General features: G+C 45.2%; 1 pseudogene; it reads left to right on the top strand.

Annotated features, from left to right (window-relative positions):
• Positions 1-16901: 16901 nt before the first annotated feature.
• On the top strand, positions 16902-18308 carry LOC107150216 (annotated as a pseudogene).
• The last annotated feature ends 1095 nt before the right edge of the window (positions 18309-19403 follow it).

Below are 19403 nucleotides of genomic sequence, written 5' to 3'. Positions count from 1 at the left end.
TCCCATGGCTAGTGAGTGGCAACCTGACCTCATGGCTCACCCTGTTCCTCCAACCCCTCAGCCACTCTTCTGTCCCTCCCTGGGCTCATGAGCAGTAATTCCTCCTAAACCATGAGAATCGCTGGCACCTGTGCTTGGTGGCACCCAGTGCTTCCAGAGAAAGAGCCTGTGCCCAGCATGGAGTGGACACACCCCACCCCCTGACACCTCAGCAGCCCACAGCCCTGGGGAGCCGCCCACAGATCTCAATGTGGCCTCGCCCTGGCATTGTGTGGGAGAGGACAGGAGAGGACCTGGCCAGCTGCCACCTGAGGGTTCAGGGGAGGGAAGAGGAGGAAGAAGCCAGAGCCTCTGACCTTTGACCCCATCATTTAAATTCTAAACCTGCCTGTCTCTAAAGGAGGCAGGACTCTACTTGGGAGAGTAAAGTCCCAGAGGGGACTTCAGCAGCTTGGTGGGAACCAGGAGGGACCCGCTGGGTGTGGGCAGAGCTTCTGGACGCTCCTGCTGAGGAACATGATGGCCTCAGTCCTGGGCTCTGGCTCTGCCTGTCACAGACATCAGGTGCCTAAAGCCAGCGCTTGAAGGACTCAGGCTGGGACACTTTCCCAAATTACAGAAGGAACTGGGTCCCCAGCTTAATGCGCCTGCCCAGCTGGGCCTAGAGGGCAGGGCTCGTCCCTGGTGGCCTGGCCACCCGGAGGCTCGCACCACACAGTCCACGCCCTGCAGTGTCACATGCCACCCAGGAAGCAGAACCCCTGGGGACCTGGGTTGGGTAGGATCAGGATACTCAGTCCCCTTTTGTTTTAAAGCTTGAGGCAGAGGGTCCTTCCTTCTTCAGCTGACTCTGGTGGACTAGGGTCTGTTCTCAGGAAATACTGCTCTGTGGGTATTTATCTGCTTCTGTAAAGTTCTTCTGATTATGTGGCATCTATTCTGTGGCCTCTTGGGACCTGGTGCAGGAGCTCAGCCCAGAACAACTGTCTCCTTAATTGTTGTCTAATAATCCACCCCTCAAGCTGGGGTTGGTGTGGTTGGGGGGCTGTTGAAACAACACACACACACACACATGCCCCTCTGGGGACAGGGAATGAGGCTGGTGTCACCCTGGACGTGTTGCTCAGTGTTTGTGGACGTCGGTAGGTGAGGAGGCTGCCACAGGGACAGTGGGCAACACAGAGCCCTCCAGAGCCCTAGACTCTGTAGTGGCACCCCCTTTCTCCACAGAAAAGTCTTAACTGGGCTTCTCCAGGAATCTTCTCCATGGCTGATTCTGGGACTGTCAGCCAAAGAGTCTCTGCAAAAGAGTTCAATGTAGATAAACTTCCTATTTTCCTGTCACCCTGTTTTACTTGGCCACTGGCCAGGAAGATAACGAGCACTCCAGGTGCTGGACACCCCCTTACTAGTTTTTCACAAATGTATCCAGTATAGTAGTTTGTAGAAATGTGCAAACAAGGCCTCTGGCCTGGAGCTGGGCTTCACAGAGATGTCTACATTCCTAAGATAAGAGAAGTTTCCAACTGGGCTCCATGGAAACAGCTGACAGGGGAGGAAAGGAAGGGGAGAAGAAGCTCCCCCCTTCTCAGGCGTGGTCCTTGAAGGGTTAACCTGCCCACAACAGTGAGAGAAAAAGCTGCTTTTATGTGAACTTCTGCAGACTGTGGACTTCTGAGCCCCTCCCCTTACATGCTGGGTGTAAAACTCTGAAACTCCCTGAACTCGGGGTTCAGGGGATTGATTGATTACAGCAAAAGCTGTGCCCTCTGAACCTGGCTGCAGCCAAACACAACTGTTTCCTGCTGTCTTTGGTGCCTTGCTTCATGTGTGCCTACATCCTTTTTGGCCACCCAGATGGGACCAAGGAGGTAGGGATGGCTGTTCTGCTGCTCTTGTCTCTGTGGATCGGCTTCCCTGGGGTGATGGGGGACAGTGGTCCCCTTGGCACGCCCAGGCCACTTTTGGCCTGAAGGAGGATCCACTCACCCAGCACCCTGGGGCTGCCACCATGGAGCACAAGGGAACCCACAGGCAGCAGGAACCAAATTAGGGTTTTGGAGCACCGCCCATCTGAATAGGTAGTACCCGGGTCCATTTGGTTTTGCAGCCCACCTGACTTCCCCTTCGAGGCCTAAGCGGGTGGAAGAGAGGCTTGATCACCCTCTGTTGGGTCCTGAGTTCCCTCCAAAGTGGTTGGAGCTGAAAGGGACCCAGGGAGTCGCCCGAGTAGTCTCAGTTTGGGGTCAGTGAGCAGAGAGGAAACTGAGACTCCCTTTCTGTTTGGTTTGGGATTGTTGGAATTTGGGCAGTATAGAAATTCTGTCCTGGCCATGTCTGTGGGAAAGTGTGTGAAAGTGTGAGAATGAGACAGACAAAGGGAAGGGTTCCCACCCAACCTGAGGGCTGAAGAGAGTGCGGAGTCCTGATCCGCGGTTCTGTGGCCCCTCATACAGTCTATGGTGGAATTTCACCAACCAACATCTAGGGGAAAGCGCCAGGTCGGGGGCTGATACCGACTCGCAAAGCTAAGAGGGCCCTAAGTCCCCGCGAGGGGAGCTGCCGGAGATGGACAAAGCGAGTCTTGTCCTAAGTGTGATTTGTTCTAAGTGTGCGACACCGATGCAGGGTGGAACATGGGTGGCACACTAAGGAGACTGAGCCTTCTGAAATGTGTGTTAGAAACCTTTAGGAAGGTTTTCCTGGTGACTGTGGGTGAGACTCACTCCACAAAGTTGCATACTCTGTGAATTAGAATGGTTCACCCAAGATGTGGGATGGCCACCAGACGGATTGTTACATGAGAGAGTCATTGCTGAGGTCCTTTGATTGTTGTTGGAACCCCTGAACCAATTCTCTTTTAGTGATTGCTGGCAAGAGATAGTACTGAAACAGCCCCCTTGGTTGAGAGCCTGTCTAGATGGACAGTCCAAGCTGATGTTAGCCAGGAGCATGGTGGTCTCTAAGACCCAGCGGAAAGCAGCTAAATAGAAAACTGACTCAAAAAGACAGGAAGGGAAACAGTTTTCCCCATGAGACAGAAGAGGACCCACCCCTTATGTGCCACTCTACCCAACTTTGCCAAGGGGACAACAGACTGTCCCATAGCCCCCTAGTCCTCAGAGGCAACAAATGATGGCCCCCAGTACTGGCTCTTCCTTCCTCTGTGATGTCCTCAGAGCCAAAGGCTTCCTAGGACCAAAGACTCTTTCACCTCCCAAGATTAAGGTGGGAGATTTGTCCCAAGACTAGAGCCACAAGTCTGGGGACTAAAGGACCTGCCTATGTTGACCAGAGGGAAACACCTGAGGGAGACCAGGCAGTTTTGAGTGCCAGCCTCTCTCCACCATTGAGCTCATAAGCTGGAATAATCATACTCCCTCCTACACGGAGAAACCCTGGGCCATGACTGATCTGATGCAGCCCACTATCCAGACCTAGGATGGGACCCAATGAAGAAGAGAATCTAAAGGTAAAAGATATCAAGAAGCCCTCCTCGGAAGTCTAAGAGAAAAAAAAAAACTGTGCCCAAGAGTTAGAAGGAATCGGAGCCAGCCCTGAGCCCTAGCCTAACCAGAGCTCATCTGCAGGCAAACAGAGCCCAGTAAGCCTCCCACTGCTCCAGCACCTCCCTCTCACACCCTGCATAGCCCGGAACATTTCTCTCGGCCCCACATCTGCCTAAGGCCCCTCTGCCCTATGAAACTGGCAGCAATAATCAAAAGAGCTGTGCCCAACTGACTCAGAGCTGAGTGTCTGGGCCACTGCTGCTGCCACCCTCTCCCTGCCCAGAGGCATCCAGGGGAAGAGGGGCACATACCAGCATAGCAGCCACAATGCAAGTTTGTCAGTGAAGAGAAGCAACAGGTGACCAATGCAGCCTTTGTGGGACAGCCTCAGAGTGACATGTGCTAAAAATTACAAAACTAGTGGGCTATACTGAGGTGTGTGCCCATAAACTGACTAAGGCGGCCACCACAGTTTTCATCAATCCAGACCCAGAGGTTCAAAGGCAGGCTGACCAAAAAGATAAAGAGGAAGATGGATGCCGTTACAGCTGCCCTCACCACAAACCTAGAGGTCACTCATGGGGTGGGGGAGGGTCTCACTAGAATAAAGCCTGTGGTCCAAAAGTTTCTAAAGGAAAAAAAAAGGTGGCCAGACAAAAGGGGAAGCCTCCAATGGCGCCGGCGGGCAAGTACCCACTGCCACGCTCAAAAGCTATGACTTGAGCAGAGAAGGAGCGAATGTTTTCCCCCAGCCTTTGGCCCCAGCCACTCCTTTCAGTCTCTTCCCACTTGCTAGGAAGTTGATGACTGAAGAAAATGGCAGGGGTCCCATAGACACACACAGATGCATCTGATGCACGGGACCCAGGGCCTCAGGAGGGCTCAGCTGCTGCAAGCCCAAGAATACACTGGGAATAAGTTCATGTTAACAGCCATGAGTGGGCCATAGGGCGCACACTCCAAAAGGACATGCCACGCTGGCTCCAAGCCACACACTGTGAGCCACCAACAGGAAGGGCGTCAGAGCCCCATGCACTCAGGAATAGTGAACAAGAACACAAGTGGGGCAGCTACTATAGACACTTAGAGCAGGCTCCCACCTGGCAGGAGGAGGAAGCCACGCAGACAAAGAGCAACACCTAGGTGGGCACAATGGGGCTGCCTCACCAGGACCTGCAGTGACCACACCACTGCCCTCCAACCTCGGCAGACAGCCCAGGGCGAGATTCACATAGGTGCCTCTTATACAAATGATGTCCCAGGTCATCAATCTCTGCTAAGACTTACACTAGATTTTAGAGTTGGATAATCCCGGCAGCCAAGATCCTGCACCAGGAGATAATAAAAAAATTCCTGCAACTTAAAGGGCCAGAGGCTCTGTGTACACTTCACTTCCCTAAATGACAGCTCCTCCCAGGGGCTTGAGTACACCATCCTTGGGTCAGAACTGGACTCTGACTTAAAAGCCCACATCTATCAAGAAAATGTCAAAGACCTTGGTTACCATCTGACTCAGCAACAGAACAGACAACACCAACTGGCCTCAAAAGAAACAGGAGATCTGCTCAATTCCAGTCCCTTCAACCTGCCATCAGACCAGAGAATTCTCGGGGGCTACTAGATTCAGCCATATACAGACCCCCAACTTTCAGTGGCAAAACCCCTCTATGAAGCCACAAAGAGAGGAGAATGGGATCCTCTAATATGGGGCCAAATAAGCAAGAGGCCTTTGAGGACATTAAATAAGCACTCCCAGTGCATCTGGACTAGGGCTCCCTGACCTCACAGAACTTTTCTTTCTGTACATCCATGAACAGTCTGGAGTGACTGTAGGAGTCTTGACTCAGGTGCTGGGGACATGGACATCTATCCAAACAGCTGGACTCTGCAGCCCAAGATTGGCCACCTTGTTTACAGGTCCTTGCAGCCATAGATCTTCTGGTGTTGGAAGCTGATAAACTGACTATGGGACAAAAATTGTTTTTCAGGGTTCCTCATTCAATTTTCACATTGATAGACTACAAAGGACACTATTGGTTACTAATGAGAGAATGGTCAATACCAAGGCATGTTATATGAAAACCCACATATCCATGTTGAAGTCATCTGGACTCTAAACCCAGCAACCTTGCTATCCCTCCGACCTGGACAACCTGATCAGAACTGAATTGAAGTCATGGATGAAGTGTTCTCCAGACCACACCTGGCAGACCAGCCCTCAGGGACCCTGATGTGCAGTTCTTCACAGATGGAAGCAGGTTTATAAAAGATGGGGTGTGTTTTCCTAGATAGGCAGTGGTCACTCTGGACTCCACTGTCAAGGCAGAACCTCTTCCTCAGGGAACTTCAGCACAAAAAGCAAAGCTTATTGCTTTCACTCAAGTACCTCAGTTGACAGCAGGAGTCTGTGTGGATATTTACACAGACTCAAAATATGTGTTCACTACCCTTCATGTTCATAGGGCCTTATGTAAGGAAACGGGGCTAATTAACTCAGGAGGAAAAAAAAAAACATAATGGATGGGCAAGAAACTCTTAACATTTGGACGCAGTATGGGCTCCCAGGAAGGTTGTGATTATGTATTGCCAAGGTCATCAAAAGGGAAACACTGTGGTTGCTCAGGGCAACTGGAGACCTGACAGAGGCCAGGTTAGCTGACTGCCAGAAATAAGAAGAAAATCCAGTCCCAGGTTTAAATGTTGCCCTTCTGCCTGACCGACTGTCTAACAGAATGGGAACCAACCTATTCCCAGCATGAAAGGAAGTGATACAAGACTGAAAAAGAGAATTTTCTCCAGGGTGGACGGTGGAGATTTTCTGATGGCTGCAAAGCCAACCGGGAGAGTCTAGCCCCAGCCTTTATCCGACAGTTCCCCAGGAGAGCACTTTGAACATACAGCACTTGAGACAGTTCTGTGTCAACATTTCTATGTCCCCTGGCTCACAAGCAACAGCCAGATGATCAGCAAACAATGTGAGGTGTGTGCTCACAACAATCCTTGTCAGGGGCCAGAGCTCCCACCAGGAGTCCAAACTATAGGAGGAGCACCTTTTGACGACTTGGAAGTAGACTTCACTGAACTACTGCTGCAGTCTGGCTGGGCACAAAATCAAGAGCCACTCAAGCAGGAACAAACTTTATTTCCCAAAACTCCCGCAAACGCCACACACGCGGCCTTCTCCCGGGACACACACACCAACCGAAAATCCCTCCTACCGCACTTCCCCAACTAATGGGAACTCTCCGGGAGTCCCCGTGAGAACTCCAAAGTAGCAGGCCTAGGTGGACTGCAGGAGTCTAATCTCCAATTGAATGCACATCTTAACATAATCATTATCATCTCAATGGCTTGCTGGCATCACCTTTCAACCAAAAATGCCATGCATCATTCCTACTCGGCTATGGCTCTCAGCATCTTCCCCCTTCTGTTTAATTAAGCACCAATCATGTGGCTTAGGGACCCTGCCTGTTAGGCTGTCCAATACTACATATGGTCCTTACCCGTCATTGGATGAGCTGACCTCAAGGCGTCAGCCTCCTGTCTTAGGTTGATACCACTGCAATTGGATCATACCCGTCACTGACTACCGGTCCAGCATACAGCCATACTTGTGGATAGGCCTATGCACCAGTGGGGGGGGGGTGAGGTTCTTTGTCTCACCTCTGTTGGCCCCCAAATTTGGCCTTTGCACCAGTGGGGGGTGAGGTTCTTTGCCTCACCTCTGTTGTCCCCCAAATTTGGCCTTGGTGCCAGTGGGGGGGGTGAGGTTCTTTGCCTCACATCTGTTGGCCCCCAAATTTGGCCTTGGTGCCAGTGGGGGGGTGAGGTTCTTTGCCTCACCTCTGTTGGCCCCCAAATTTTAGACCATCACTAGCAGAAGGGAGGAGGATACAGAAATGCCACAACACTAAGCCAATTGACGGCTCCTTTGAAAAATTGTACCACCAGTGACACCATCAACAAAGATACTCCAGCATTACCACAATTCGCTGCACCAACAGATAGTTCACAATGTATACAAGTGATACATAGTCCAGGCAAGTTCTGCAAGCAGTTCAAAGCAGAGGAATCTATCAATATGTTCATTTCCTCCCAAAGTAAATAGACTCCTTGATTGAGCATTACTTGTTGAGTTTTTTTTTTATTATTCATTGATGCATCAGTTTATACAGTTTACTGAGATAGCTATCAAAGAAGCTGTAGTTTAGTTTTATCTTTGTCTTCACCAGTACTGGGATGAAGATAGGAATTCTGGCAATGATGGCTAAAAAAATATGTAACATTCCAACAGTTACTAAGAAAACAAATTTCTGAACAATTTACATTATCCTGAGCAGAATTATTAAATATAATGAAAAGGAAAGGTGAAAGTAAACAAACAGATCTGTTAACCTCCTTATTTGTTCACATTTAAAACAATCCTCAACAGCTGTTTACCCAATTTAAATTAAACCATTTAAATCACGTGAATAATAAAAATATTTGGATCCATTTTTTCATGAGCACACCTCATATATGATCTATGGACATATGCACATACAGACATACAACACAAAACACAAGTGTGCACACATAACATACAACACATAAGACAATAGTAAAGGCCTTGTAGCTTTACACAGGTGAAATCTCCATTGCAATGTTTAAAAACTCCACAGTCGAAAAATAAAACTGATCGGAAAAACATTAACCTAGGTCTGAATGAGCTCAAAAAATAAAATAGAACTTTATGATGTGGGAAAGGGCAATAATAAAATAGATATTGAAAAAAGAATCCTGGTTACCACCTGGGTTTGACTCTTATTTGGATATCCCATCCTTTTTCCTGTAACTTGCATAGTGGGTCTGAAGGTATTCCCACAAGCAAGCCCCAAGGTTTTTTACATTTGAAATAGGCTTTAATGGTGTTCATTATTCATTAGCCTCCAGGTGTGGGAGAACCACAGTTGCAGATCAAGAATAGCCAAGCTGGAGCTCTGGATATCAGCTGTTATGGATTTGAGTCAAATCATCTTCTGTGGAAATCGCTTTGGTTAGGCTCTCTGAAATCCAAATTGGCTGTTGTTCTCTCTGTGGAAACACACAAACAGAACCCCGACTCCAGACAATCACTGGGTCAGGACCTTTCCATTCCCCAGTTAGAATATCCTTCCAAAGTACCTTGGGCTTATGTACATTTTTTGGACACATATGCCTTTCCGCAGCACTAAGTCCTGATGAATCCAAATTTAAAAAGTTTAGAGTAAAAAGGGTTATTTTAAGTTTATCTTTGGGGGATATATACCCCTTTCCAATTCCCTCTTTTTGCTTTAATAAGTACATTTTAATAGTTTGATGAGCTCTTTCAACTATGCCTTGTCCCTGTGGATTGTATGGGATTCCTGTTATATGAGTAATGCCAAATGATGAGCAAAATTGTTTAAAAGAGGTAGAAGTATAACCAGGGGCATTATCTGTTTTTAACTGTTTTGGAACACCCACAGTGGCAAAATTTTGTAAGCAATGAGCTATAACATCTTTAGTTTTTTCTCCGGCATGAAGGGAGCCCATCAAAAATCCAGAAGAAGTATCAACTGTAACATGCAAATATTTTAATTTTCCAAATTCTGGCAAGTGTGTGACGTCCATCTGCCAAATATGGTTAGGTATCAATCCTCTAGGATTGACTCCAAGATTAACTTGTGGTAAAAAGGTCACACAATTTTGACATTGTTTTATTATTTGTCTAGCTTGTTCCTTAGTTATTTTAAAACGCTTTTGTAAAGTATTAGCATTGACATGGAACTTTTTATGAAAATTTATAGCTTCTTCTAGTGTAGAGAAAATATGTATGTCATGTGTAGTTTTATCTGCTAAATCATTGCCCAAACTAAGGGCTCCAGGCAATCCTGTATGTGCCCTGATATGTCCTATAAAGAATGGATCTTTTCTGTCCCAGATTAGACTTTGTATAGTGGAAAGCAAAGAGAAAACAGTAGAAGAAGGGGAAATCCTACCAGCATCTTCAAGAGATACTATAGCATTAACTACATACTGACTATCAGAAAATAAATTAAATACAGAATCTTTAAACATCACAAAAGCTTGTAAAACTGCATTAAGCTCTACCTTTTGAGCTGATTGTTTGGGTACTAAAAATGTAAAAGTTTGATCAGGGGTAACTACTGCTGCTGTACCATTATTTGACCCATCAGTGAATATATTTGGAGCATTCATGATAGGTGTTTTTCTTGTCATTTTTGGAAAAATTACAGGATGCAATGACCAAAAAGACAATAAAGGATTAGATGGTAAGTGGTTATCAAATGAAACATTAGATTTGCACATGATTATTGCCCAAGTATTTAACTCATTAGCTAACTCATCAATTTGATTCATAGTATATGGAGTAATAATTTTATTGGGAGAAATTCCAAACACTCCCTTTGCTGCTTTTATTCCTTTGAGTATTAATTGTCCTACAGCCTCAGGATACCTAGTAAGAATAGTGTTAGGAGAATAAGATAAATGTATCCATAATAATGGACCTTCTTGCCAAAATACTCCTGTAGGAATATTTTTTGTTGGTAGTACAATAAATAATAAAGGCAAACTTATATCAATTCTATCCAAATGCATATTTTCCATATATGTTTCAATGATTTTTAATGCCTTTCTTGCTTCAGGCGTTAACATTCGGGGTGAATTTGGATCTGATGGACCTTTTAGGATATCAAATAAAGGTCCCAACTCTCCTGTTGGTATACCTAAATAAGGCCTTATCCAATTTATGTCTCCTAATAACTTTTGAAAGTCATTAAGTGATTTGAGTTGATCTACTCGTATTTGAATTTTTGGTGGACGGACCATGGTTGAGGATAATAGAACTCCTAAATAATTAATTGGAAAATTTAATTGTACTTTATCTATTGCTATCTCTAGATTATAATTTTTTAATAAGTTTGTAAGTGTGGCATAACATTCTAGCAATGTGTTTTTATCTTTGTGTGCTAATAATACATCATCCATATAGTGAAATATTTGTAGTTCAGGATTTTGATTTCTAAGTGGCTGGATTACTTTGTTAACATAAATTTGACACATAGTTGGGCTGTTAGCCATCCCTTGAGGGAGTACTTTCCATTCATATCTCTGATCAGGACCTTCATGATTCAGTGCAGGGATAGTAAATGCAAAACGTGGACTATCCTCAGGATGAATTGGAATTGAAAAAAAACAATCTTTAATATCTATAACTAAAACATACCAGGTTTTTGGCAAAGCAGACAATTGAGGAATCCCTGATTGAGCAGGTCCCATAATAACCATCTCATTATTAATGGCTCTTAAATCTTGCAATAATCTCCATTTACCAGATTTCTTTTTGATGACAAAAATGGGAGTATTATGGGGAGATACAGAAGGTTGTATATGTCCTTCTGCTAATTGTTGTTTGACCAGGTCATGGGCTGCTTGTATCTTTTCTTTAGTCAGGGGCCACTGAGGAACCCATACTGGTCTTTCTGATTTCCAAGTAATTTTTATTGTCTCAGTGGCCCTTTCTGAAAATCCAACCCATGTCTGTCTGTTCCTTGATCTATTTGTATTGGTGCTGCTATACCTTGTTCTTGTTTTTCTAATCTTTTTCCTTTCCTAAAACCTTGTCTAGTCATAATAGTGGGTGCATTTTGGTTGATGTTATTTGTTAATGTCAAACCTAATTGATCTAGGACATCTCGTCCCCATAAATTTACGGGAAGATGATCCAATACATATGGCTGTATAGTTCCTTCACATCCTTCAGGATCCTTCCAATCTAATACCATTGCACTTCTATGGGGATTAGTCGCCACTCCTAGGCCTCGAAGCGTTTGAGTGGCTTGTTGTAATGGCCAATGTTTTGGCCATTCTTGACGAGAGATGATGCTAAGGTCTGCACCTGTATCCAGTAGCCCATTAAATTCATGTCCTTGAATATTTAGTTTTAGCATGGGGCGAGAATCTAAATTTAAAGAAAGCATAGCCCAATCTACACCTGTGGAGCCTAATCCCTTGGAACCTCTTTCTACAGTACGACTGGAAAATTTATCATGTAGGCTGGGTATTATTAGTAACTGTGCTATTCTATCTCCTGGTGAAATTACTGATATACCCTTTGGAGAACTGGCTATAATTTTTATTTCACCTTCATAATCGGGATCAATTACCCCAGGACTTATCATAAGTCCTTTTAGAGTAGAAGAGCTGCGTCCCAATAATAAGCCTACTGTTCCTTTGGGAAGAGGTCCTTTCACCCCTGTGGGAATGATTTGAACTCCCATCTCTGGAGTTAGTACTGCTCTGGCGGAGGCGCAGATGTCCAACCCTGCGCTCCCTCTGGTTTGTCTGATGAGGGATCTGATGGACAATGTGTCCTGGGCACTACCCTGATGGGGTTGCTGGGTTCCTCCAGTGCTCCGTATATTTGTGGTTTTGGGCCCCGGAGCATTGGGCCCCCCTGTCCATTTTTTGGCAATGGAGCCCGATGCCTTTCTCCACGATATCGTGGATAAACACCTGGTCCTTGTTCGTTTTTTGATAATGGAGTACCCTCTATGGTGGTTTGAGAACGGCATTCATTAGCCCAATGTCTCCCTCTACGGCATCGTGGGCAAATACCTGGTATTCTACTCCTTTGATACCTAGTTTTGTTAAACCCTCCTCCAATGGGGCAATTCCTTTTAAAATGTCCTGTTTGTTCACAATTGTAGCATGTTCTTGGCCTGGCATCTAAAGCCTGTTTTACTGCAGCTGCCACAATTTGCCCTTGTTCATTAATGTCTCTGGCATCTAAAGCCTGTTTTACTGCAGCTGCCACGACTTGCTCTTGTTCATTAATGTCTCTACATAATTTAATATATGTGTTTAAATCTTCATGTTTCCATGGTCTAATGATATCTCTGCACCAACGATTCGCTTGCTCATAAGCCAGGTGTTTTAGTAATGGCATTGCTTGTTCTGTATTCCCAAAAACTCTGGTAGCTGTTTGAATAAGCCTATCTACAAATTCAGCATAAGGTTCATTAGCTCCTTGTATTACCTTAGATAATTGACCTTGTAAACCTCCATGTCCTTGTAAAGTCTTCCATGCCTTAATTGCATCTACAGCAATTTGTGCATATACACCAGGATCATATGCAATTTGTTGCTGCTGATCCTCATAAGGTCCCTTTCCTAACAACATATCTAGATTTCTCTGAGGATAACCAGCTGCTGCATTTCGCCTAGCCGTCTCCTTGCAAAATTCCTCATTGGCAACCTTCCATAACAGGTATTGTCCTCCATTTAGCACAGCTTTACACATATTAGCCCAATCTGCTGGCGTCATGTTCAAGTTGTTAATGGATTCGACCATGCTTACAGTGAAGGGTGCTTGAGGACCATAGGTTGTTACAGCCTCTTTTAGCTGCTTCACTGTTTTGAAATTTAAAACTTGGTAAAATCGCTGCCCTCCTGCCTCAAATACAGGGCATGTTAATATTTGAGATCTTGTCTCAGGATCCCAACTATCAACTGCGGGGGTTGGGGACCTCCCAGCATATGGAGGTGGCCTTGTTAGTTGGACACTTACGTCCTCTGGTGATAGAAAGGTGTTAGTAGCAGTCTCCTGTAGAGGTGGTGCTGTTGGTTGGACACTTACACCCTCTGGTGATAGAAAGGTGTTAGTAGCAGTCTCCTGTTGTAACTTTCCCCCTGATGGCTTTTTCTGTTTTACACTTTCTTTCTCTGTCTGACTAGCTTGAGAGGCCTTCTCTTTTACTTGAATCTTTTCCTCTGTCTGACTAACTTGAGAGACCTTCTCTTTTACTTGAATCATTATGTCTTCTTCTTCCTCTACCATTGTCTGAACTGAAGGCTTTGGACTAAGCAAACAAGATATGAACGTCCACAATGGCAATGTGCCAACTGGCAGAGTCCCTGGGCTTTTCTTTTCTATTCTTTTTAAATCTTCACCATGATGGTTCCATTGTGATATATTTAACAACTCCTCCTTAAAAAGCCATGGGCTACATTTTTGTATTGTATCAACGTATGCCCTGATTGTTCTTGATTTTACTGAGATGCCTCCTTCCTCTAACAATTTACTTAACACTCTTTCAGTTTGTTTTTTACTAATTTCTGATCCCGTATTTCTACTATAATACAACCCAACAAGATAACGCCTAACAAAACTGAAACAGAGTGAAACAAAATTGGAACAACACAAAATCATTATAATAGCCTCCTGAAATGTCCATCCGTCCTTTCTCCCTATCTGTTCCTCAGATGTGAGCGGTTTTTCTTCCATCTTACACATCTCCAGGGACAGGCAACTTAAAACAAAAGTGAAACAAAATAACAAAAGAAGAATCTTAAAATGGCTACCCATCCTCTTGCCCTGCCCTCAGGGGCGAGCAGTTCACTTACCCTCAGTCGCTCCCCGTGCGAGCCACCAAATGCCGCAGTCTGGCTGGGCACAATCAGGAGCCACTTGTCAAAAGAAACTAACTTTATTTTTAGAACCACACACGCCAAACAAAACAGCCTCTCAGGAAAAACCCTCAGAGCCTCAACTGCCACCACCGGCTTTCCACAAGCCTCTCTCTCCCACACAAGCTTCTCTCCACCTCCCACAATCCTCCTGCTCTTGAGGCCGATTGGCTGGGTCACGTGGGCGGAGCCAAAAAAGTCCCCCAATGAGCAGGGAAACAGCCCAATGAGCATCACCGCAGAGGAGCCAATCAGCTAGATGTTGCTGGGGCCGCTGTGAGCCAATCATCAGCCGGCAGCTGGAAGTTTGCTGGCAGCTGGAAGTTTGCTGGGGCCCCTTCGGCTGTGGCTCTCAACAAGCAGGATGAAGAAGGCGATGATGTCATTCACATAGTGCTCCCCCAGCATCCAGCTGGAAAGCTGCTGTCCCAGTGCACGTGTCCACCCAGGCGAGAGATCTTGGGGACCTCAAGTGCTCGGCCTGGAATTCCTCATTCCATTGGCCTGCAGAGAGGGAAGGGGGCCCATCAGCCAGGGGCAAAGTGAAGGTTCAGGTAAGTGAGCAAGTAAGGCCTGAGTAAGTGTCCCTCGAGGCTCCTCTCTAAGCCTCATCTTCAACGTCTGCAAAATGGGATGAGGCTGAAAGCATCAGGCTGCTAGGGAGCATGAGTGAGAAGCTCCAGAGATTGCAGGAGGTGATATCTATGACCTGGCAGGTGGGCAGGCAGAGTACCCACACCCTCTGCTTGGCTGTGATGTGACTTGCCCCCACAGTCCCAAGCTCTGTGTAAGTTGGCTATGCCTTTCAAACCTGGCTATATGGTATTGTTTTCTCCATAATTAGATAAGGGAGTAGCACTTCAAGGAGGTGAGAAGGCAGGTCCAATAGAAGAGCTAAGAAGTGGAGGCAGGATGAACCCAGGCCTTCGATGCTCCGAAGCATGCAAGAGAAATCTTTATGCAGACGTCTGGGGAAAGACACAGCTTCTTGCCTGGTGAATTCCATCTCCTTCCATAATAAGGTGGTTCCACCAACCTGAGCTGGCTCCAGAGAAACTATCCCAACTGGTGCTCAGAGTGGCTTCTTAAACTTTCCTGGACAATTCAGAATGGAACGCTAAACATCCAAATTACTTTTGCATCTATGTTCATCAGGGATATTGGTCTGTATTTTCCTTTTGTCATGTTTCTTTGTCTGGTTTTGGTGTCAGAGTGAAACTGGCTTCATAGGATGAATCTGGGAGTGTTCCTTCCCTTTCTGTTTCATGGCATATTTTGAAGAAGATTGCCATTAGTTCCTTAAAGATCAGGTAAAATTCAGCTGAGACTCCATCTGGTCCTGGGCTTTCCTTCATTGGAAGACTTTTAATTGCAGCTTCAATCTTCTTGCTTGACATGGATCTGTTTAGGCTTTCTATGACTTCTCAGTTCAATTTGGGTAGGTCACATGTATCTAGAAATTCATCAATGACTTCTATATTTTCCAATTTATTGGAATATAAATTTTCAAAATACAGCAAAATGTGAAAGAAATGTCTGGTGGAGTGGGAGGAGGTCGTAGGAATGAGTCTGCAGAGGAAATATGGGGACAGCACTGCCCCGAAGAACATGCTGCGTAGAAAGGCGGCGACTGAGGACTGCAGCTCCGTGGTACAGCCAGGGAGCAGGGCTGAAGTCCACCCGTGGATTGGTTCTCCACGGGGCTTGGGAAGGCCCTCCCAGGCGGGTGTGGCAGCAAGAGCAGCGTCCAGCATCCACTTCATGCATTAACAGTAACCCCGAGGAAAGGCAGGAAGCACCAAAGAGAGTGCTGAAAATGGATTTGTTATCATGTACCTTTAGTTCTCCAAATGATCCAGATGGACAGAATGATATCTTTGGGGATCAGAATTCTCCAGTGACAAAACAATTAGGTAAAGGAAGAAAAAAACAGATTTACACCACAGGTAGTGATGAGATATCAGACATCGTTAATCGTGTTGCTCCTCAGGATGAGAAGCCAGCAAAGATCTGGCAGATGCTTTTTTGAACACTAGAAACTCCATGCTGGGCATGTGGATCGGTGCAGCTGCTATTCCTCATACTCTAAGTGTAGGGAAAGAAAAATCAAGAGTAAAAATTAGCCATACAAAGTTAAAAACACAATATCGAGAAAAAGAACTTATGAAATTAGCTGAACAATTTGATAAAAATATGGAAGAGCTAGATGTGAAAAAAAAAAAGAGCTAGATGTGGCTCAAGAGCAAAACAAGAGGAATCATGATTTTATCCAGGAGATTTCAGAAGCAGAGACTTCACATAATTGTAATGATTATGTACAGATGCATCCCTTACATGACATAGTTCCAATTATAGATAATGCCTTAATAAAGAAACCAATGAAAGGAAACACCAGAATATCTGTGGCAAATGATCAAAGCAACAGTCAGAAGCCATTTGACCAAAATGCTGAAGCAGCCTTTAATGCCCTTTTTGATGGTTCTACCCAGAAATGTAGTGAACGGTTAAGCCAATATCTGGCAGATGTTCTTTTGAACACTAGAAAAAATGCTTTGAAAGAGGAGAAAATCTTTATTAATGGTACTCTGGTCACTGAAAAACTGCCAAGTAAAACCCAAGATTCACTTTATCTACAGGTAGATCCTCCCATGATGACAAAATCATGCGTGACTCCCTATAGTAAAGAGCCAGAAGCTTCTAGTAAGCCCATTGGTACATTTACCACCAGTGATTTTGAGGACAATTGAGAAAAACTACTAAGTAATGAACCTTTTGTTATGCAAAATGTTGAAGCTGAACTTTGCCCTTCTAAAACTGCCCAGGTTACTGATCATAAAGGAATTTATACCTTTACTAGTGAATATGGTGGAAGTACATTAAGAACAAATAAAAGTCTAGATGCCAAGTTAGGAGATTCAGAAGTATTACCAAAACACATAACAGAGAACTAAAAGATGCTGGAAAATACAGATTTTCATCAAATCCAAATGATAAATCAAGCAAATTATCATCCACTAGAAATAAAATGAAATCTTCAAGTAAAATGGTTTTTCAAGACAAAACTCAAGATTGTGCAGTTACATCTAATCTGACAAAAGGAAAAGAAGATATCTGTATCAATTTTACTTCTAATGTAAATACTTCTGAAAAGAAGTCTGCTTTGAACACAAAACATTCTAGTGAACAAAAAATAAGCCCATTTTTGATCAGTCTTTCAAAGCACCTGTTAATATTGATCCCTTTGGCTCTTCAACTTTAGACTGTGAAGCAGTTGTTAATAAACCAGATCAGACTAATGCATCAAAGTCAGGTTCTTTCTTTGATGACTGAAATGATCCATCACTTGCCAATGAAATTTTTGAAACATGTCATTGATTAGAGACTTCTTGGGAAGCAGATAATGTAGATGATGATTTGTTATATCAAGCATGTGATGATATTGAAAGACTAACTCAGCAACCGGACATTTTAAAGGACAACAAAACATCAGAAAGTTTACTTGAGATCAATGATAGTTCCAAACATGGAGTGAAAAATATATCTACTACATCTTAACAAGGAAGTCAGTTGGCACAATCAAATCATTTAAATCTGGGCAGCATTACGGTGCAGACGTCCTCCTTGACAGTTGGCACACAAATAAATAAATCAGTGAAGATGGAGAAAAGGGAAATGAGTGGAAATTCTTCAGAATTTTCGGGTACTACAACAAACTTGACTATGTACTGTAAGAACTCAAATTGTCAGATGAATAATCTGCATGTGTATAGGAACAAAAGTGATGTTCCAATGCAAGTGCCCAGTTCCAAATCAATTGTGCAGGAAGTTCAAGTCGGAATGTGAATTCAAATCACGTGAGCCCAGTAATTGCTGGTAATAAGAAACTGAATACTCAGCAACTTTCCCATAGGCCACAAACAGATGAAGCACAAAGTGAGTTTAACAAAGCTGTTAGATTTTCAAAGTATACTTTTGCAAAGACAAAAAATCCTCAGATTACTTGTCAGCTTAATCAGATTTGTATAGAAACAAGTATGTCTACTACCAAAATTACACAGGGTTTGGAGAAAAAGAAAACTGTGAACTCAATACTTGGGGAAGCTGATCAGCAGAAGTCTTTGGTGAAAATTTCTGAATCTTTGAAACAATCTTCAAAAGAGGAAGAAGAAAAAAATAGGAAATATTCCTCTGAAGAAATTCAGAGAAAAAGACAAGAAGCACTGGCTCAAAGAATGGCCAAAGCACAGGCATCACCTGTAAATTCAGCTCCCACTTAATTTCTTCAATGAGATACTGGTTTGAAGACTTATAGGTCTGAGCTTGAGAACCCCTGAACCCCTCTGTTGGACTGGAGAGTCTTGCCTGGGAGCGAATCTCAATAAAGTCTTGTTCAGCAGCTTTGAATCTGCCTCCATTTGGTCGCTGCTGCCTGGGATCACACCCGGGGCCCCAGTCCTGTTGGCCACACAGTGAGATATGCTTTGGAAATTTTTCTGGTGATATTTCCAGTTATCACCAAAATAAGGCCTGGGAGTCCTGATGGCCTTCCTTGATTTTGGTTCACATTTGTACAACACACAAACACACATGTGGAGACACACACAGGAACACATAGACACACAACAAAACACTCACACTCACGAGGCCACACAAGCACTACAAGAGGCCACACCTAATGGGCTTCCGAGGATGGGGATGGACAGGGAAGGCCAGCCATGACCTGGGAATGGGGTGCTCTGCACAGGGTGAAGATGGAGATTCTCTCCTCATGTTGCTAGGGGCTGCTGCAAGTTTCAGGAGAGTGACTTGTCTGCCTTCCTGCAAGGCCACAGCATCCAGCCTGCTTTCAGGCCCAGGCCAGGCCCTCCCTCAGAACTGACCCCAGTCTGCCTCCCCAGCAGTCCCTGAGCTCCCTGACCTCTGTGTCTCTCTCGGAGCCCCAGGTTCCCACACATGAAGGAAGGATACTGCCTGCCCGGCCTCCCCTGCCGAGAGGGACCTGGTGAGTGGGGAAGAGTTATGAGCCCGTCAGCCCCTGTGGCGGGGTCATTAGGACGGCCCTCTGCCTGCCTTGGGGGGGCCCCATGATGTCACATCAGCCTCCTGTACTTGGGCATGAGCAGGGTTGCAGCCCCTTTTGTGTGTCCAGAGAGGAGCCCACAGAGGAGAAGCCCAGGAAGCTGGGGCCAGGGGCAGGGAGAAGCCACCTTAGACCAGGTGGCTCTCAGTCAGCGCTTCCTGCTCTGGGACCCCAGGCCTCTCTCTGCTCGGAACAGACCTAGGAACCATGGCCAGTGTCCACAAGAGGGCCTGAAAGTGTCTGTGCGCCCACAGCCCAGGCCACTCCTGAGACCACGTTTGATGCTGAATCTGCCTGTTGGCCCAGGTCTGTGCACAGGTCTC

This window comes from Marmota marmota, unplaced genomic scaffold, assembly GCF_001458135.2.
Source record: "Marmota marmota marmota unplaced genomic scaffold, marMar, whole genome shotgun sequence".
Lineage (NCBI taxonomy): Eukaryota > Metazoa > Chordata > Mammalia > Rodentia > Sciuridae > Marmota > Marmota marmota.
The sequence above is the reverse complement of the archived record's forward strand: the minus strand, read 5'-3'. Positions and strand labels throughout refer to the sequence as shown.